The following is a 21381-nucleotide window of genomic DNA, read 5'->3' on the forward strand; positions in this document are numbered from 1 at the left end:
GGCAAGCAATAGAAAAGCGACAGTAGAAGAGTTTAGATCATGCACGGCGCCGGTGAAGCAGATCCGGTTCATGCACAGCGGTGTCGGTGAGCAAGATCCGATGCGGTGGACGATGGATCCGGCGAAGCGGCTCTGGTGGGGTGGACGATACCGCAGCTGAAGCGACTGCGGTAGACTGCTGGATGAGCATATGGTTTCGAGGTTCAGCGGGGATGATCCGGTCCGGTTGATGACGGCGTCGATGAAGCGGCTCCGGCAGGGAGCCGGATGACGAGGATCGCGAGGCCTCGGGTAGGCCAGGGAAGTCCGGCGGGGATGTTCCGGTGCGGTGGTCGTGGAGGTGGGAGATAGGGACTTGGGAAGTTCCGGTGGGTGGTCTGAGGGAAATGAATTTTTTTTGGGAGGGTTTCCGGGCTAGGGATGTGGTGATCCAAAAAATGACGGGCAGACCCCCCCACCAACCAACTTTGCTGTCATCTCCACAGGGGTAGAATGGGAATTTGGAAGCGTGTGAAATTTTTGTATTTTGTGGGCGGGAAGTTTTGCCGCTATGAGATTTTGAATTTGGCTAAGGTCCAACTATAATGATAAAAAATTGTGAGACCGTACTAGTACCTCTGTTCATGGCCGAGTGCAAAATCAAATCATCATCGCATTAAATACCGGTTACTACCATGATCATCATCTATCTTCTGGACAGAGATCCAGTGCCCCCACGTTCACAGGGCGCAGCGTGACCTGAGGCTTCCCATCCACCATTCGTTTCAATCCAACGGCAAGGAAAGCAACAGCGTGACCCGATTAATTTCTGCTGAATCAAGAGCTGCCGTGTTCTCTCGAACCTGAACAAATAGAGAAGGGAACAGAAGATGATTTCGGTTCCGAGCGCATCTGGCCGGGCCAAACATGCGTCTGGTACAAACTCCAGCGGGACGACGCATAGTGACTGGGCCGTTCGCAGCGACGCAAACATGCCCAAATATGCGTCTCGGATCCGTCGCGCGGACGATGCGTGGACGCGTAAAGTGTCCACTCGCGTCTGGCGAACGTTTCGTCGGGCCCGCTTGGCAGTGACCCAGCGTCGATGCGTCTTCTTAGGGCGCCGCTTCGGCAGTCTGCGGCCGCGTAATGGCGATGCCTCGCGTGGCGCGCGCCGTCACCTACCTCTGCGAATGGCGACGCCACGCGTGCAGCGGCCGTCGCCTGCCTCCGACATATATATACAGGGGTGCGCGCATATCGTCTCCTCCCACACTAAACCCTAGCCGATGTCGCTCAACCTCCTACTCACCGCTGTTTAGTGTGGGAGGAGATGATATGTGTGCGCTCCTGTTTATATTGGTCGGAGGCACGCGGCGGCCGCAGCACGCATGGCATCGCCATTCGCAGAGGTAGGTGACAGCTCGTGCCACGCGAGGCATCGCCATTTTACGCGACTGCGGACTGCCGAAGCGGCGCCGCTGAGAAGACGCATCGACGCTAGGTCACTTCCAGGCGGGCCCAACGAAACGTCAGCCAGACGCGAGCGGACACTTTACGCGTCCACACAGCGTCCGCGCGACGGATCTGAGGCACATATTTAGGCATGTTTGCGTCGCTGTGAACGGCCCAGTCACTATGCATCGCTCCGCTGGAGCATGTACCAGACGCATTTTTGGCCCGGCCAGATGCGCTCGGACCGAAATCATCTTCTGTTCCCTTCTCTATTTCTTCAAGTTCGAGAGAACACTGCAGCTCTTCAGTTCAGCAGAAATTAATCGGGTCACGTTGTTGCTTTCCTTGCCGTTGGATTGGAACGAATGGTGGATGGGAAGCCTCAGGTCACGTTGTGCCCTGTGAACGTGGGGGCACTGGATCTCTGTCCCTATCTTCTTAATCCAATTCAAAAATGCGTTTGAAATATTTCATGATTGGTGGGAGATTTTGCCGCCCGACTGAGATTAAATTAAACCACACGTTCGACAATTCAAACTTGAGACCTTGGCTATGATACCATTTAAGTTCGAACTGATTGAAAAAGGCTATGCAATTAATTTATATAACATCCACAGGAACAACTACCAAGTTGATCCCAACCGCAGATAAATGCATCCACCAACAAAAGTAGGAAAGGTGCCATAATCTAAGGAAACATTTCACAAGACCAATGTACTCACTATGTAGTGTTCATCTCCAATTATCTATGGCATTTTCTTAGTCTTTGGGAGATTATAACGAACTTGATTGGCCTCGTGCAGTAGGGCATCACATGCTTCTAATCTCGATCTCAACATGTCAACTTTTGTTCTTAGCATAGCTGTTGCAACTCGTTCTACTTGGGGTTGTTCCTCCAAAACTTGAGCAGAGAAAGACTTGGACTTGGGCTTCAAAACCCAGCATTTCGCAGGAAAGAGTTTTTGGTGATATCTTTATCTTTCCCATGTTTTGCCATCTCGAATTTCATATTAGCATGACAAGTTTTGAGTTGTGTAAAAAGAAAAGTTATTACAGAGAAAATGCAGATGGTAGATTTAATGTGTAGGAACGACTTTTAATCATACAAGTTGGCATGCCTGACTATAATAAGGACCATCTATCTTGCTAGCAGGCATAATTATTAAGGTATTATTAATGGGCTACCATGTTCATAGTCTTCGAAGAAACAACCTTTATTGCATTACGAGCAGAAAACAGTTCACACGTGCGCTCAGTATTCAAATTTTCAGCATGCAGCCGATTTATGGTTTAATTGAAGTACACAACAGGATATTATTTCACACAAAATACAGCAGCCACATGGAACATATCTAATTTTAGTACAACAACAAAATTTGCAATTATTACAGACCATGAAATTTTGAACGAAATTTTGAGCAGTAAGTAATTACAGCATTGGCATCAATGATCCACTTGACCGAACAACAGAATCAAAGTTTATTTAGACACCTTCAATTCCCGGACACATCACAACCGGCTTACCATGACAAGTGCATAGGAGATTCTTTAGAACATTTTCTGTCAAAGTTTGCCTATTTTTCAATTCATGTATCTCTTGGCGTGTGTTGGCAATTATTTCATCGATATCTTTGTTTTCCCGCCCAAATATATCAACTGCCTCTTGGAGTGCATCCCCCAAATCTCTTTGTGCCGGATTAAGTTGAGCAATAGATACCATGGGCCTATGCGAGCAATATGCACTCTCACTGCTGCTTTGTGAAACATCAATACTTGAGGCATTGGCCCTTGCTTCTGGCTTTGTAGCTTTATTTGAAGCCTGAAATTTAGATAAAACAAGTTACAACATCATATGATGCAATAAAAGACCTCCAATTTCAAGAGCATCATTGAGCTGATATAACATAGCAAGCAATCCAAAATAGAGCCTCGTACATCTATTTCTTCTGGAACGGTTGGTGTACTTGACTCAGTGGACCAATGAGAGCACATGCCACTTTATCCTTTGTTGCTCTGTGAAATGACCGCAACACTTGATAAATGGGTTGTCCCTACTGACATTACAGCTTTGTTTGCAGGCTGAAACTAAGACAAAACAAGTTAAAATGCAATACAATACACGGCAAACAAACAGCATTGTTGACATAATTTTGAAAGAACCATGGGCAGATATAACAAAGAAGCCGGTTAAGCCACATGCCTCTTAGAACAAACCAAACTAGATCATGGCGATGATGTATACAATGAACCAAGCAACTAGACATCATGTGCCCAATAACGAAGCCAGGTCACTGCACATAAGAAATCTAGCAAATAGCCAAATACAGTCAAAACATGTGCATGTTGGATTGGATACAATTAGGAAAATAATGTATGATTGATTTAAGCATGACTCAGATAGTGCCTTCGACAACGTAGAAGGTCAATGCAACAATTAATTGTATGGCTTGTATGAAGTGCCATAACATTTAAATTAAGCATAACGAGGCATTGCTTAATCTGAGAACTGAGTGCTAGCTCAGTGGCAAGGCTTGCGAGTGCACAGCCAGCCCACCCGGGTTCGAGTACCAACGGGACCGAATTAAACACGAATGAAGCGAGATGTCAGTACAAGTAGTGGCAATAGAAATGCAAAATCCATAACAGGGCCAATGACAACATTCACTTGCCAACAAAATCTAAGGCTTTAGCTTTCATATACCATCAAAATTTAAAATAGTGTAATCCCCCGAAAGAGTATCATGGTATCATTTAATCTCAGCCATCTCACCCCTAATACCAAACATGTATCATTTAATCTCAGCCGTTCTTTTGTTTTACTCAAGAAAACATTTTTGTTTTGGGAGTTTATAGAAGCACAAGCCATCGTCTACATTGGCACTGTGTTATGAAAAATATCATCTTCATCGTACATGGTTATGTGAAGATATTGATATATAATTCTGTGCTAGGAAAACAAATAGCAATTACTATGTTACAAGAACCATCTTCAAGCTCAAAGATACGAAGTTCATTGGTCCACCAACCAAGGCTGATAAAATATTATATATTAATTTAGTACTAATATTTCGTATTTACTCATATTAAGGTCTAACTTTTTTTCCCATGACAAACCAGTTTTGATATAAAATCTAACGGTGGCCATGTGTGGGTTACATAAAAAGTATTGAGGTAGTAAATTTATACATAGATATTGGATAATGTATTTTAAATTTCAAAAAATATGGTACGGAGTAGAAATATATAAATTAGATAGTCTTGCAGTGCAATATGCATGCCGCAAAAGGTAAGATAGATCCTTAAAAATTCTCGACTCTAATCACAAAAATATACATAATCCTAATGGGGTGTCCATGAAAAAGTTTTGTCACTTTCGTATTAGGGTATACTTCTATTTCATACTGACTAAAAAACTTAATTGTAGTGAACTCACATATTACTCCTTCCATTACTTCTTTTAGGGTGTATTAGTTTTTCGAAAGCCAAACTTTAGGCTTTGTGAGTAATTTTAGCAAAAAATAATAATTATCAACATCAAATAAAATATGGAAATATATTTTAAAATTATATATGTCGTGACGTGCAAAGCACGTGCTACTTACTAGTAGATTACTAGAAAATGAATGAAGCAATTGAACATGGAGCGTATTATATAAACAGCCAGATCATTTGAATATGGATATACCACATCATGTCAATGGGACTCAGAAAAACAAAGCTAGACATTTAAACAAGTAATATAACTATTTTTTTCACAATGTTTCAAGTAGAATAGGAAGCTAGGTTAGGAATAAAGCAATCATGTTTCAAGTAGAATAGGAAGCTAGGTTAGGAATAAAGCAATCATGTTTCAAGTAGAATAGGAAGCTAGGTTAGGAATAAAGCAATCATGTTTCAAGTAGAATAGGAAGCTAGGTTAGGAATAAAGCAATAAAAAAACACGAAGTGCATCATTTCAGCTAGGATCATTTCTACCAAACTTCATGCACTAGCCATGGAACAACATGCAAACTCAATGAAGCAACAGGCAAAAAATTAACATAATAGAATTTCAGGACTTGTTTAACATAGCCAAATCATGTAACTTATACCCAGGCATGCCGGGTGCCAGATGGGTCAAAGGCAGTTTGCAATGTTCCATATGGTAATTGTTTATATTTTATTAGATTCCATTAGGCAACTTAGGTAGTGCAACATAAAGAAAAATGATGCAATTGAACTATGCACAGGAGGTAAATTAACATTCCAAAAAAAAACAGGGAACTTACGTGAGCTTTTTTTTGAGTCACACGGACCTCATCAGGTACTTGGACAGAAGAACCTGGTGCCTCACTATTTCTCCTCTGCATGAAGGAGAGGCCAATTGTAAACAGAAACAGGATCCAAGATATAGAAGTTTGCATTAAGCAATATACAAAAAACAGCAGGTACTTACATGATTATAGGCGAGCTTTACTCTACGTTTCTGAGTGTAAGATGTGCCTGCTGCACGTGTAATAACAACAAACAGTTACGAGTCAAGGATTTGCTATAATTAAATTGACACCAAACAGTAGTAGAAGCATTATGACGTGCATAAACATGTAATACAGGATCGCAGAAAGATATCAAACATGATGTAACTAGAGCAGTAGCCTACGGCCAAATAGTGAGAAATTGTAATCGTGTCAATGGTGGACTTGTATAGCCTACCCCAACTTGTTTGGGAATAAAGGCTTTGTTGTTGTCAATCGTGGACATGTAGAGCATTCAACGGTTCATGATTGGTGGCTCATATTTTGTAGAGTTTCAGCGAATGGGTGGGTTAAATCACTCAGACCACCACACTCTGTATTTATATCATCTGAGTTAGGGTTACAATACCACTGGACATGGGCCTCTATGGGCCTCACACTGGATACAATATTACTACAGCGCTACTACTAAACTCACTCATGGTCCAACACACCCCCTCAAGATGATCATGGGTAAACAACCATGGCCATCTTGCAACAACAACATGACACATATGACAACGACGAGTAATGAACTTTCAGCATAACTCCTAGGATACATGACAGCATTGCACTTTCCATCATCTTGTCATCTCGATTCATCTCTTCATCAGCAGCGAAGACATCCAGCTTCAACCATCTGGGATAGGAACAACTCCTAACCATACACGTCCTCAACAACCCCGGCTGCCTCACCACACAAGTTCCGCAGAACCATCCACACTCGCCTCAATGTCCTCAGCCTCTCTTCTCCACTGCCCGGCCACTGACCTCTTCCGTCTCTCCCACAAACCCCCAGCCAACTCCTGCCTCAACCATCCACTCCTCAAGCACCCATGCCTATCCCCCGGTCAGGCCTCAACCAGTCTCACCTCAGGCACGCATGCCTTTCCCCTGGACATATCCACAACCATCACCATCACTACTAAACCGCAGCCTCATCAACTCCATCACGACTCAACCGCAGCCTCATCAACTCCATCACAACATATCCTCACAGCCTCAAATCTCCATTTTCTCCTCACTTCCACTCGGATGGCGCCTCGTCTGCGCGCCCTGGCCAACCTGGCAGACCGCACCTGGCCACATCGACCGGCTCGCGCTGGTCAACGTCCAGCACCAACCTCCGGCTCCGCCCTGCGCTCAAAGGCTCGGCCCACTCCACACGCCTCCAACATCTCCCCCTCGCACGGATCCAGATCTCTCTGCCACGGATTAACTTCCTCTTCTCTCCTTTCTAAACCAAAACGATTTTCACCCTCTTCTTTGTCCCCGCGCGAGCAGCCGCCGATCTCACAAAACTCACATCGCTGTGTGTGATAGCCGCAACCCACGCAGAGCACCTGATGCGGCCTCCCGCCGCCGGGATTTCTACATCTCAACGGTGGTTTTTGTGGTCAAAGGAAGAACTTGTATGGTACTGTTTGGGGCGGCTAGCACTAGCAGGAAGGAAACCTAGGCTCTGATACCATGTAGAGTTTCAGCAAATGGGTGGGTTAGGTCAGGGAAAAAATACTTATGCGTCGTGTTTAAATCTAAAGGATGAGGTGGTTACCAACGAAAGCACTTGTAAGTTAAAAATATAGCAAGAATTCAGAAATACAGTCAGCTGCAATACTCCTAACAGAACAAAACGCGCATGGATGTCTGGTTACCTATTTCTGGGCGGCGTTTAGACGTGTTCCGCGTTCTTACGGGTGACGTGGAGGTCGGCGAGGGGACTGCTGTTGCGGTGGGTGCCGGGGAAGCAGATCTTGGGGGGGTCGGAGAAGGACATGCTGGGCGGTCGATGAAGTGTTCAGCGCGCCGGCCGAAGTAGAAGGTCGGTGAAGCAGATGATGTGCAGTGCACGGGGACGTCGGTGTGGGCGAAGCTGGTCAGGTGCGGTGGTCGATAGAGTCGGCGAAAGAGATACGGTGCAGTGGACGCCGGAGTAGGTGCGGATCAAGCGGATAGGGCAGCCTCGAGGTTTGAACCCGTGGCAGCTTGAACGGCGAAGTGCGGCGGTGATTTTCCGGTGCGGCGGCCGTGAAGGTGGGAGGTAGGTAAGAGGGGCGATTTCTCTGAGGGCTTGCGGGCGAAACTAGGGCGAAGCTGGGCGATAGAGGAGATAAAGGGAATTTCGCAGTCCTTCTTTTGAGGGGAAAAAATATTCGCAGATCTGAAACTTTGCGGCGCGAGATATTTGGGCGTTGGCGGGGAATTTTACCGCTCGATGAGATTAAATTTTGGCTGCAGTAGGTAATAATAATAAAAAACAGTAGGCCCTACTAGTAGTACTGTAAGTCTGTTCAGGAATCCAAGGGGGTCGAGGTAGAGGAATCCATTATGTGAATCCACATTTCAAAGTGTTAAAAAATTCTAAACTAAAATTTTCCTGTAAAAAAGACAAATTTTGATGCTGTAACACGACTACGTACAGCACATTTTTTGCATTTTTTGTACACACCACACAAAATGTTGTTTTTCCACAAAAACTTATGAACGAACATAGGATGTCACAATGTATACCAAAAAAATTATGTCAGATTTTTTTAACATTTATATAATTGTTTTTTTATTATTTTCAATAATGGGTGCATATGCACGCGTGTGCCAAAACGCCACCTCCAGGGGCTAGGAGTTTCTAAACTTCTTATGGCACATCAAATAAAATGTTGTTTAATCAATAATAATAATGTGCTTATGATTGTTACTCCCTTCCACCATTAATAAAGTCCACATTGGTTTCGTGTCAAACTTTGACTCGAGATTTAGGTACCCACATGATAGTGCTAGTATCATAGCTAGTATCATACACATTGGTCCCACAAAACTGCTGATGTGGCAGCTAATTAAGTAGGAGAGAGGAGATTAGTGTAACATAGGTAGATATTGTATCATAGCGCAAACAACGAGATACATGCTTAGGGTTAGGGGTAGATACATGATTTTTTTGGTTTGAATATGTCTAGACCTTATTTATCAACTTAATTGAATGCTTACTATATAACATAAGAAGACCTTGTTTTTTATTTTATTTTTTAATTTTTATACGGATTTGAATCTTGGTCAAATCCTAGGTTTCACCAAGATTTGAATAAGTTTAAAACATGAATATGAAAAGGTAAGCATGCATGTATGCTTCTTAATTAATCACTTCAAAATGAAGCTCTTGGGAGGGTTTTTGAAATTTCCATGTTTGAAACCAAAAACCACATATCATCATGCTTGACTTCATGAGACAGAGTTTAGGGTTAGGGGTAGATACATGATTTCTCTGTTTTGAATATGTCTAGACCTTGTTTATCAACTTAATTGAATGCTTACTATATAACATAAGAAGACTATGTGCCTTGGTTTTTCATTTTTTGTTTTTTTTTAAATTATGCCCATTTGAATCTTGGTCAAATCCTAGGTTTGACCATGATTTAAACAAGTTTAAAACCTGAATATGAAAAAGTAAGCATGTATCCTTCGTAGTCACTCCAAAATGAAGCTCGATCTTGAGAGGGTTTTTGAAATTTCCTTGTTTGAAACCAAAAAACCACGTACTTATCTTCATGCTTGACTTCATAAGACAGAGTTAGGGGTTAGGGGTAGCTTGATACATGATTTTTCTGGTTTGAATATGTCTAGACCTTGTTTATCAACTTAATTGAACGCTTACTATATGATATAAGAAGACCTTGGTTTTCATTTTTTATACCCATTTGAATCTTGGTCAAATCATAGGTTTAACCAAGAATTGAACAAGTTTAAAACATGAATATGAAAAAGTAAGCACGTAAGTATGCTTCTTAGTCACTCCAAAATGAAGCTCTTGGGAGGGTTTTTGAAATTTCCATGCTTGAAACCAAAAACCACTTCTCTTCATGCATGCTAGACTTCATAAGACAGAGTTTAGGGTTAGGGGGTAGATACATGATTTTCCTGGTTTGAATATGTGTAGACCTTGTTTATCAACTTAATTGAATGCTTACTATATAAGATAAGAATACCTTGTTTTTTTGAATTTTTATACCCATTTGAATCTTGGTCAAATCCTTGGTTCCACCAAGATTTGAATAAGTTAAAAACATGAATATGAACAAGTAAGCATGTATGCTTCTTAGTCACTTCAAAATGAAGCTCTTGGGAGGGTTTTTGAATTTCCATATTCGAAACCAAAAACCACATATCTTCATGCTTGACTTCATGAAACAGAGTTTAGGGTTAGGGGGTACATACATGCATGAATTTTCTTGTTTGAATATGTCTAGACCTTGTTTATCAACTTAATTGAATGCCTACTATATAACATAAGAAGACCTTTTTTGTTTTTTTTTTTTGAATTTTTATACACATTTGAATCTTGGTCAAATCCTAGGTTTCACCAACATTTGAATATGTTTAAAACATGAATATGAAAAAGTAAGCACGCATGTATGCTTCTTAATTAATCACTTCGAAATGAAGCTCTTGGGAGGGTTTTTGAAATTTCAATGTTTGAAACCAAAAACGACATATCTTCATGCATGCGCTTGACTTCATGAGATAGAGTTTAGGGTTAGGGGGTAGATACATGATTTCTCTGGTTTGAATATGTCTAGACCTTGTTTATCAACTTAATTGAATGCTTACTATATGACATAAGAAGACTATGTGCCTTGATTTTTCATTTTTTTTCAATTTTTCCCATTTGAATCTTGGCCAAATCCTAGGTTTGACCATGATTTAAACAAGTTTAAAACATGAATATGAAAAATTAAGCATGTATCCTTCGTAGTCACTCCAAAATGAAGCTCTTGAGAGGGTTTTTGAAATTTCCATGTTTGAAACCAAAAAGCTGCGTACTTCTCTCCATGCTTGACTTCATAAGATAGAGTTTCGGGATAGGGGTAGCTTGATACATGAAACTTCTGGTTTGAATATGTCTAGACCTTGTTTATCAACTTAATTGAATGCTTACTAGATGACATAAGATGACTATGTGCATTGGTTTTTCATTTTATTGTTATTTTTATTTTTATGCCCATTTGAATCTTGGTCAAATCCTAGGTTTGACCATGATTTAAACAAGTTTAAAAAATGAATATGAAAAATTAAGCATGTATCCTTCGTAGTCACTCCAAAATGAAGCTCGATCTTGAGAGGGTTTTTGAAATTTACATGTTTGAACCAAAAAACCACGTACTTCTCTTCATGCTAGACTTCATAAGATAGAGTTTGGGGTTAGGGGTAGCTTGATACATAAATTTTCTGGTTTGAATATGTCTAGACATTGTTTATCAACTTAATTGAATGCTTAATTACTATATGACATAAGATGACTATGTGCATTGGTTTTTCATTTTTTTTTTGAATTTTTATGCCCATTTGAATCTTGGTCAAATCCTAGGTTTGACCATGATTTAATCAAGTTTAAAACATGAATATGAAAAATTAAGCATCTATCCTTCTTAGTCACTCCAATATGTAGCTCTTGGGAGGGTTTTTGAAATTTCCATGTTTGAAACCAAAAAACACTTCTCTTCATGCTTGTCTTCATAAGACAGAGTTTGGGGTTAGGGGTAGCTTGTTGATACATGATTTTTCTGGTTTGAATATGTCTAGACCTTGTTTATCAACTTAATTGAATGCTTACTAGATGACATAAGATGACTATGTGCATTGGTTTTTCATTTTATTGTTTTTTCTGAATTTTTATGCCCATTTGAATCTTGGTCAAATCCTATGTTTGACCAAGATGTGAACAAGTTTAAATCATGAATATGAAAAATTAAGCATTTATCCTTCTTAGTCACTCCAAAATGTAGCTCTGGGGAGGGTTTTTGAAATTTCCATGTTTGAAACCCAAAACAACTTCTCTTCATGCTTGACTTCATAAGACAGAGTTTAGGGTTAGGGGTAGATACATGATTTGTCTGGTTTGAATACGTCTAGACCTTGTTTATCAACTTTAATGCTTACTATATGACATAAGAAGACTGTGTGCTTTGGTTTTTCATTTTTCTGATTTTGTTTTATGCCCATTTGAATCTTGGTCAGATCCTAGGTTTGACCAAGATTTAAACAAGTTTAAAACATGAAAATGAAAAGGGAAGCATTTATCCTTCTTAGTCACTCTAAATGAAGTTTTTGGGAGGTTTTTGAAATTTCCATGTTTGAAACCCAAAACCACTTCTCTTCATGCTTGACTTCATAAGACGGAGTTTAGGGTTAGGGGTAGATACATGATTTGTATGGTTTGAATATGTGTAGACCTTGTTTATCAACTTGAATGCTTACTATATGACATAAGAAAACTACGTATGTGCTTTGGTTTTTCATTTTTTTGTTTTTATTTTTGAATTTTCCGCCCATTTGAATCTCTGTCAAATCCTAGGTTTGACCAAGATTTAAACAAGTTTAACACGTGAAAACGAAAAGGTAAGCATGGATCCTTCTTAGTCACTCCAAAATGTACCAATTGATAGATGTGTTAACTTTGCTTCATGGAAAAAATAATGTCATGTAAATGAGTTAACTTGGATTTCCTACCCTTGAATCCATAGGAAACTTTGTTCTAATGCACTATAATAATCAACCGAGATTTTTACACCAACAGGTCTGTCACTTACGTGTGGTGCCCATGCGTGAGGTCCCACACTTCAGTGAGCACAAGTCACGTGCAATAGGTACGCAAACTCCCAGCCATTTTCTTTGTCAAGAGAAGACGCATCAGGATGCGTATTGGAAGTCTCTGGGTCCTTCAGGATCCTTCGGTTGTCCCTCTCACAAAAAAAAATCTCTCATTCTCGGCCTCGCTCGACTCGCTCGCTCGCTCGCACCTCCTGCTCACTGACAAACCCTGCACAACAGTCAACATCATCGCCCGAAAAAGGGGAGACACCATAATGCTCTCCCTCCTTCTTCTCTCCTTCCGAGTTTCACTCGACGGGCAAACACATGTGTGCTGCATAGTAGAGTAATAATAAAAAGGTACGTAGAAAAATCGACCTACGAATCTATAATTAAATAGGTTAAACTAGGGTTTTGCCCAGTACTACAGATCAAGGTTCAAAAAAATCCAACTACGGGGTTCGAACAACCCCATTTCTAATCAAAGAATTTTTTCGACGTCATCCAAATGGCCTCAAACTATAGCATGGGCGGATCCAGACTATAGCCAAGGGGGGCAGCCGCCCCCACTCAATTTTTCTGAAACCTTGTACTGTACTTAGAAATATGTTAAGCTAAAGGCTGGTTTGCCCGCACTTAGAAATGAAATTTCCATGTTTGAAACCAAAAACCACATCTCTTGATGATTGACTTTATAAGTCAGAGTTTAGGGATAGGGGTAGATACATGATTTTTCTGGTTGAATATGTCTAAACCTTGTTTATCAACTTGAATGCTTACTATATGACATACGAAGACTATTTGCTAACGGAGGGAGTAAGCACTCTAGCTATGAAAAGTACCAAACGATGCATACCAAAATGATTTTTTAGAGGAATACTAGTTCGGATTATATAATTTAATATTAGCAGGCCAAATCGAACCCCGTAGTTGGATTTTCAGAAATTTATCCGTAGTACTGGGCAAAACCCTAGTTTATCTTATTTAATAATAGATTCGTAGGTCGATTTTTTTACGTTATTATTATTATTACTAGGCAGCACATGTGTTTGCCCGTCCAGTGAAACTCTTTCATTTCATTTTTCTTTTCCGCAAGGTCGGGAGTCGGAGGAAGAGGGATCACACAGGAGGAGACGTAGGGAGAGCAGTCACGGGGCCCCACTTATTTATGGTGTCTATCCTTTTTCTGGTGATATTGACTGTTGTGCAGGGTTGTCAGTGCGCAGGGGGGTGCGACTCGTGCGAGCGAGCGAGAAAGGCCGAGAATGAGAGAGATTTTTTTTTAGAGGGACAACCGAACGATCCTGAAGGACCCAGATTTCCAATACGCATCAGAGCGCAGTTTACAGCAGGACACAAAATTAACAGGAAATTATGTCTAAATCCCTAAGATTTACATGGTAGACCCCATGCTGAAAGCAAGAAATGCGATCGGGTCCTTAACAGCCACCGTCCGGATTGATCCTCGTCCTAGCCGGGGACGAACCACTTGGCGCGACCAAATCACCATGGCTACAGAGCCTGCACACCATGGCCTACGAGCTGAGCTAGAAACGACCTGCCAAAACCGGCAGCCAACGGAGGTGGATAATTGGAGAGAGAGAGAGTGTGTGTGTTGATGCCTCTCTCTTGACAAAGAAGATGGCTGGGAGTTTGCCTACCTAGCGTACGTGACTTGTGCTCACTGAAGTGTGGGACCTTACGCACGTGGCAGACTTGTTGCTCTAATAACTCGGGTGATCATTATACTGTATTAGTACATAGTTTCCTATGGATCCTTCTTAGTCACTCCAAAATGAAGCTCTTTGGGAGGGTTTTTGAAATTTCCATGTTTGAAACCAAAAACCACATATCTTCATGCGCTTGACTTCATGAGACAGAGTTTAGGGTTAGGGGGTAGATACATGATTTCTCTGGTTTGAATATATCTAGACCTTGTTTATCAACTTAATTGAATGCTTACTATGTGACATAAGAAGACTGTGTGCCTTGATTTTCCATTTTTTGTTTTTCCTGAATTTTTATGCCCATTTGAATCTTGGTCAAATCCTAGGTTTGACCATGATTTAAACAAGTTTAAAACATGAATATGAAAAATTAAGCATATATCCTTCTTAGTCACTCCAAAATGTAGATCTTGGTAGGGTTTTTGAAATTTCCATGTTTGAAACCAAAAACGACTTCTCTTCATGCATGCTTGTCTTCATAAGACATAGTTTAGGGGTAGATACATGATTTTCCTGCTAGTTTGAATATGTCTAGACCTTGTTTATCAATTTAATTGAATGCTTACTATATGACATGAGCAGACCTTGGTTTTAATTTTTTTATACCCATTTGAATCTTCGTCAAATCCTAGGTTTGTTGACCAAGATTTGAACAAGTTTAAAACATGAATATGAAAAAGTAAGCATGTATCCTTCTTAGTCACTCCAAAATGAAGCTCTTGGGAGGGTTTTTGAAATTTCCATGTTTGAAACCAAAAACCACATATCTTCATGCTTGACTTCATGAGACAGAGTTTAGGGTTAGGGGTAGATACATGATTTCTCTGGTTTGAATATATCTAGACCTTGTTTATCAACTTAATTGAATGCTTACTATGTGACATAAGAAGACTATGTGCCTTGATTTTCCATTTTTTGTTTTTCCTGAATTTTTATGCCCATTTGAATCTTGGTCAAATCCTAGGTTTGACCATGATTTAAACAAGTTTAAAACATGAATATGAAAAATTAAGCATATATCCTTCTTAGTCACTCCAAAATGTAGATCTTGGTAGGGTTTTTGAAATTTCCATGTTTGAAACCAAAAACCACTTCTCTTCATGCATGCTTGACTTCATAAGATAGAGTTTAGGGATAGGGGTAGGTAGATACATGATGTTTCTGGTTTGAATATGTCTAGACCTTGTTTATCAACTTAATTGAATGCTTACTAGATGACATAAGATGACTATGTGCATTGGTTTTTCATTTTTTTTGAATTTTTATGCCCATTTGAATCTTGCTCAAATCCTAGGTTTGACCATGATTTAATCAAGTTTCAAACATGAATATGAAAAATTAAGCATCTATCCTTCTTAGTCACTCCAATATGTAGCTCTTGGGAGGGTTTTTGAAATTTCCATGCTTGAAAACCAAAAACCACTTCTCTTCATGCATGCTTGACTTCATAAGATATAGTTTAGGGGTAGATACATGATTTTCCTGCTAGTTTGAATATGTCTAGACCTTGTTTATCAATTTAATTGAATGCTTACTATATGACATGAGCAGACCTTGGTTTTAATTTTTTTATACCCATTTGAATCTTCGTCAAATCCTAGGTTTGTTGACCAAGATTTGAACAAGTTTAAAACATGAATATGAAAAAGTAAGCATGTATCCTTCTTAGTCACTCCAAAATGAAGCTCTTGGGAGGGTTTTTGAAATTTCCATGTTTGAAACCAAAAACTACATATCTTCATGCTTGACTTCATGAGACAGAGTTTAGGGTTAGGGGTAGATACATGATTTCTCTGGTTTGAATATATCTAGACCTTGTTTATCAACTTAATTGAATGCTTACTATGTGACATAAGAAGACTATGTGCCTTGATTTTCCATTTTTTGTTTTTCCTGAATTTTTATGCCCATTTGAATCTTGGTCAAATCCTAGGTTTGACCATGATTTAAACAAGTTTAAAACATGAATATGAAAAATTAAGCATATATCCTTTTTAGTCACTCCAAAATGTAGATCTTGGTAGGGTTTTTGAAATTTCCATGTTTGAAACCAAAAACCACTTCTCTTCATGCATGCTTGACTTCATAAGATAGAGTTTAGGGATAGGGGTAGGTAGATACATGATGTTTCTGGTTTGAATATGTCTAGACCTTGTTTATCAACTTAATTGAATGCTTACTAGATGACATAAGATGACTATGTGCATTGGTTTTTCATTTTTTTTGAATTTTTATGCCCATTTGAATCTTGCTCAAATCCTAGGTTTGACCATGATTTAATCAAGTTTCAAACATGAATATGAAAAATTAAGCATCTATCCTTCTTAGTCACTCCAATATGTAGCTCTTGGGAGGGTTTTTGAAATTTCCATGCTTGAAAACCAAAAACCACTTCTCTTCATGCATGCTTGACTTCATAAGATATAGTTTAGGGGTAGATACATGATTTTCCTGCTAGTTTGAATATGTCTAGACCTTGTTTATCAATTTAATTGAATGCTTACTATATGACATGAGCAGACCTTGGTTTTAATTTTTTTATACCCATTTGAATCTTCGTCAAATCCTAGGTTTGTTGACCAAGATTTGAACAAGTTTAAAACATGAATATGAAAAAGTAAGCATGTATCCTTCTTAGTCACTCCAAAATGAAGCTCTTGGGAGGGTTTTTGAAATTTCCATGTTTGAAACCAAAAACTACATATCTTCATGCTTGACTTCATGAGACAGAGTTTAGGGTTAGGGGTAGATACATGATTTCTCTGGTTTGAATATATCTAGACCTTGTTTATCAACTTAATTGAATGCTTACTATGTGACATAAGAAGACTATGTGCCTTGATTTTCCATTTTTTGTTTTTCCTGAATTTTTATGCCCATTTGAATCTTGGTCAAATCCTAGGTTTGACCATGATTTAAACAAGTTTAAAACATGAATATGAAAAATTAAGCATATATCCTTTTTAGTCACTCCAAAATGTAGATCTTGGTAGGGTTTTTGAAATTTCCATGTTTGAAACCAAAAACCACTTCTCTTCATGCATGCTTGACTTCATAAGATAGAGTTTAGGGATAGGGGTAGGTAGATACATGATGTTTCTGGTTTGAATATGTCTAGACCTTGTTTATCAACTTAATTGAATGCTTACTAGATGACATAAGATGACTATGTGCATTGGTTTTTCATTTTTTTGAATTTTTATGCCCATTTGAATCTTGGTCAAATCCTAGGTTTGACCATGATTTAATCAAGTTTCAAACATGAATATGAAAAATTAAGCATCTATCCTTCTTAGTCACTCCAATATGTAGCTCTTGGGAGGGTTTTTGAAATTTCCATGCTTGAAAACCAAAAACCACTTCTCTTCATGCATGCTTGACTTCATAAGACATAGTTTAGGGGTAGATACATGATTTTCCTACTAGTTTGAATATGTCCAGACCTTGTTTATCAATTTAATTGAATGCTTACTATATGACATGAGCAGACCTTGGTTTTAATTTTTTTATACCCATTTGAATCTTCGTCAAATCCTAGGTTTGTTGACTAAGATTTGAACAAGTTTAAAACATGAATATGAAAAAGTAAGCATGTATGCGTCTTAATTAGTCACTCCAAAATGAAGCTCTTGGGAGGGTTTTTGAAATTTCCATGTTTGAAACCAAAAACCACTTCTTCTCTTCATGCTTGACTTCATAAGTCAGGGTTTAGGGATATATAGGGGGTAGATACATGATTTTTCTGGTTTGATATGTCTAGACCTTGTTTATCAACTTAATTGAATGCTTACTATATGACATAAGAAGACTACGTGACATGTGCTCACTGAAGTGTGGGACCTCACGCATGGGAACCACACGTAAGTGACAAACTTGTTGCTTTAATAACTCAGGTGATCATTATAATGTATTAGTACTCCTATGGATCCTTCTTAGTCACTCCAAAATGAAGCTCTTTGGGAGGGTTTTTGAAATTTCCATGTTTGAAACCCAAAACAACTTCTCTTCATGCTTGACTTCATAAGACAGAGTTTAGGGTTAGGGGTAGATACATGATTTTTCTAGTTTGAATACGTCTAGACCTTGTTTATCAACTTTAATGCTTACTATATGACATAAGAAGACTATGTGCTTTGGTTTTTCATTTTTCTGTTTATTTTTTATTTTTGATGCCCATTTGAATCTTGGTCAGATCCTAGGTTTGACCAAGATTTAAACAATTTTAAAACATGAAAATGAAAAGGGAAGCATTTATCCTTCTTAGTCACTCTAAATGAAGTTTTTGGGAGGTTTTTGAAATTTCCATGTTTGAAACCCAAAACCACTTCTCTTCATGCTTGACTTCATAAGACAGAGTTTAGGGTTAGGGGTAGATACATGATTTGTATGGTTTGAATATGTGTAGACCTTGTTTATCAACTTGAATGCTTACTATATGACATAAGAAAACTACGTATGTGCTTTGATTTTTCATTTTTCTGTTTTATTTTTGAATTTTCCGCCCGTTTGAATCTCTGTCAAATCCTAGGTTTGACCAAGATTTAAACAAGTTTAACACGTGAAAACGAAAAGGTAAGCATGGATCCTTCTTAGTCACTCCAAAATGTACCAATTGATAGATGTGTTAACTTTGCTTCATGGAAAAAATAAAGTCATGTAAATGAGTTAACTTGGATTTCCTACCCTTGAATCCATAGGAAACTTTGTTCTAGTGCACTATAATAATCAACCGAGGTTTTTACACCAACAGGTCTGTCACTTACGTGTGGTGCCCATGCGTGAGGTCCCACACTTCAGTGAGCACAAGTCACGTGCAATAGGTACACAAACTCCCAGCCATTTTCTTTGTCAAGAGAAGACACATCAGGATGCGTATTGGAACTCTCTGGGTCCTTCAGGATCCTTTGGTTGTCCCTCTCACAAAAAAAAAATCTCTCATTCTCGGCCTCGCTCGACTCGCTCGCTCGCTCGCACCTCCTGCTCACTGACAAACCCTGCACAACAGTCAACATCATCGCCCGAAAAAGGGGAGACACCATAATGCTCTCCCTCCTTCTTCTCTCCTTCCGAGTTTCACTCGACGGGCAAACACATATGTGCTGCATAGTAGAGTAATAATAAAAAGGTACGTAGAAAATTGACCTACGAATCTATAATTAAATAGGTTAAACTAGGGTTTTGCCCGATGTCTGAGATCAAGGTTCAAAAAATCCAACTACGGGGTTCGAACAACCCCATTTCTAATCAAAGAATTTTTTCGACGTCATCCAAATGGCCTCAAACTATAGCATGGGCGGATCCAGACTATAGCCAAGGGGGGCAGCCGCCCCCACTCAATTTTTCTGAAACCTTGTACTGTACTTAGAAATATGTTAAGCTAAAGGCTGGTTTGCCCGCACTTAGAAATGAAATTTCCATGTTTGAAACCAAAAACCACATCTCTTGATGCTTGACTTCATAAGTCAGAGTTTAGGGATAGGGGTAGATACATGATTTTTCTGGTTGAATATGTCTAAACCTTGTTTATCAACTTGAATGCTTACTATATGACATACGAAGACTATTTGCTAACGGAGGGAGTAAGCACTCTAGCTATGAAAAGTACCAAACGATGCATACCAAAATGATTTTTTAGACGAATACTAGTTCGGATTATATAATTTTATATTAGCAGGCCAAATCGAACCCCGTAGTTGGATTTTCAGAAATTGATCCGTAGTACTGGGCAAAACCCTAGTTTATCTTATTTAATAATAGATTCGTAGGTCGATTTTTTTACGTTATTATTATTATTATTACTAGGCAGCACATGTGTTTGCCCGTCCAATGAAACTCTTTCATTTCATTTTTTGTTTTCCGCAAGGTCGGGAGTCGGAGGAAGAGGGATCACACGGGAGGAGATGAAGGGAGAGCAGTCACGGGGCCCCACTTATTTATGGTGTCTATCCTTTTTCTGGTGATATTGACTGTTGTGCAGGGTTGTCAGTGCGCGGGGGGTGCGACTCGTGCGAGCGAGCGAGAAAGGCCGAGAATGAGAGAGATTTTTTTTTAGAGGGACAACCGAACGATCCTGAAGGACCCAGATTTCTAATACGCATCAGAGCGCAGTTTACAGCAGGACACAAAATTAACAGGAAATTACGTCTAAATCCCTAAGATTTACATGGTAGACCCCATGCTGAAAGCAAGAAATGCGATCGGGTCCTTAACAGCCACCGTCCGGATTGATCCTCGTCCTAGCCGGGGACGAACCACTTGGCGCGACCAAATCACCAAGTAGCTTGATACATGATTTTTCTCGTTTGAATATGTCTAGACCTTGTTATCAACTTAATTGAATGCTTACTATATATATGACATAAGAAGACTATGTGCATTGGTTTTTCATTTTATTTTTTTTTCAATTTCATGCCCATTTGAATCTTGGTCAAATCCTAAGTTTGACCATGATTTAAACAAGTTGAAAACATGAATATGAAAAATTAAGCATATATCCTTCTTAGTCACTCCAAAATGAAGCTCTTGGGAGGGTTTTTGAAATTTCCATGTTTGAAACCAAAAACCAACTATCTTCATGCATGCTTGACTTCATGAGACAGACTTTAGGGTTAGGGGGTAGATACATGATTTCTCTGGTTTGAATATGTCTAGACCTTGTTTATCAACTTAATTGAATGCTTACTATATGACATAAAAGACTATGTGTCTTGATTTTTCATTTTTTTAAATTATGCCCATTTGAATCTTGGTCAAATCCTAGGTTTGACCATGATTTAAACAAGTTTAAAACATGAATATGAAAATTAAGCATGTATCCTTCATAGTCACTCCAAAATGAAGCTCTTGAGAGGGTTTTTGAAATTTCCATGTTTGAAACCAAAAAACCACGTACTTCTCTTCATGCTTGACTTCATAAGACAGAATTTGGGGTTAGGGGTAGGGCTTGATACGTGATTTTTCTCGTTTGAATATGTCTAGACCTTGTTATCAACTTAATTGAATGCTTACTATATATATGACATAAGAAGACTATGTGCATTGGTTTTTCATTTTATTGTTTTTTTTTTTATTTCATGCCCATTTGAATCTTGGTCAAATCCTAAGTTTGGCCATGATTTAAACAAGTTGAAAACATGAATAAGAAA

At 39.2% G+C, this 21381-nt stretch overlaps 1 long non-coding RNA gene across 1 annotated transcript; it reads right to left on the reverse strand.

Moving 5' to 3' along the window:
* Nucleotides 1-3448: 3448 nt before the first annotated feature.
* Nucleotides 3449-5921, reverse strand: LOC139833301 (uncharacterized). The gene is made up of 3 exons (XR_011748765.1): nt 5870-5921; nt 5703-5777; nt 3449-3513 (listed from the first exon to the last, which is right to left on the reverse strand). It is a non-coding gene; the product is annotated as an uncharacterized lncRNA (long non-coding RNA).
* Nucleotides 5922-21381: the final 15460 nt, after the last annotated feature.

This window comes from Lolium perenne, chromosome 7 (assembly GCF_019359855.2).
Source record: "Lolium perenne isolate Kyuss_39 chromosome 7, Kyuss_2.0, whole genome shotgun sequence".
Classification (NCBI taxonomy): Eukaryota; Viridiplantae; Streptophyta; class Magnoliopsida; order Poales; family Poaceae; genus Lolium; species Lolium perenne.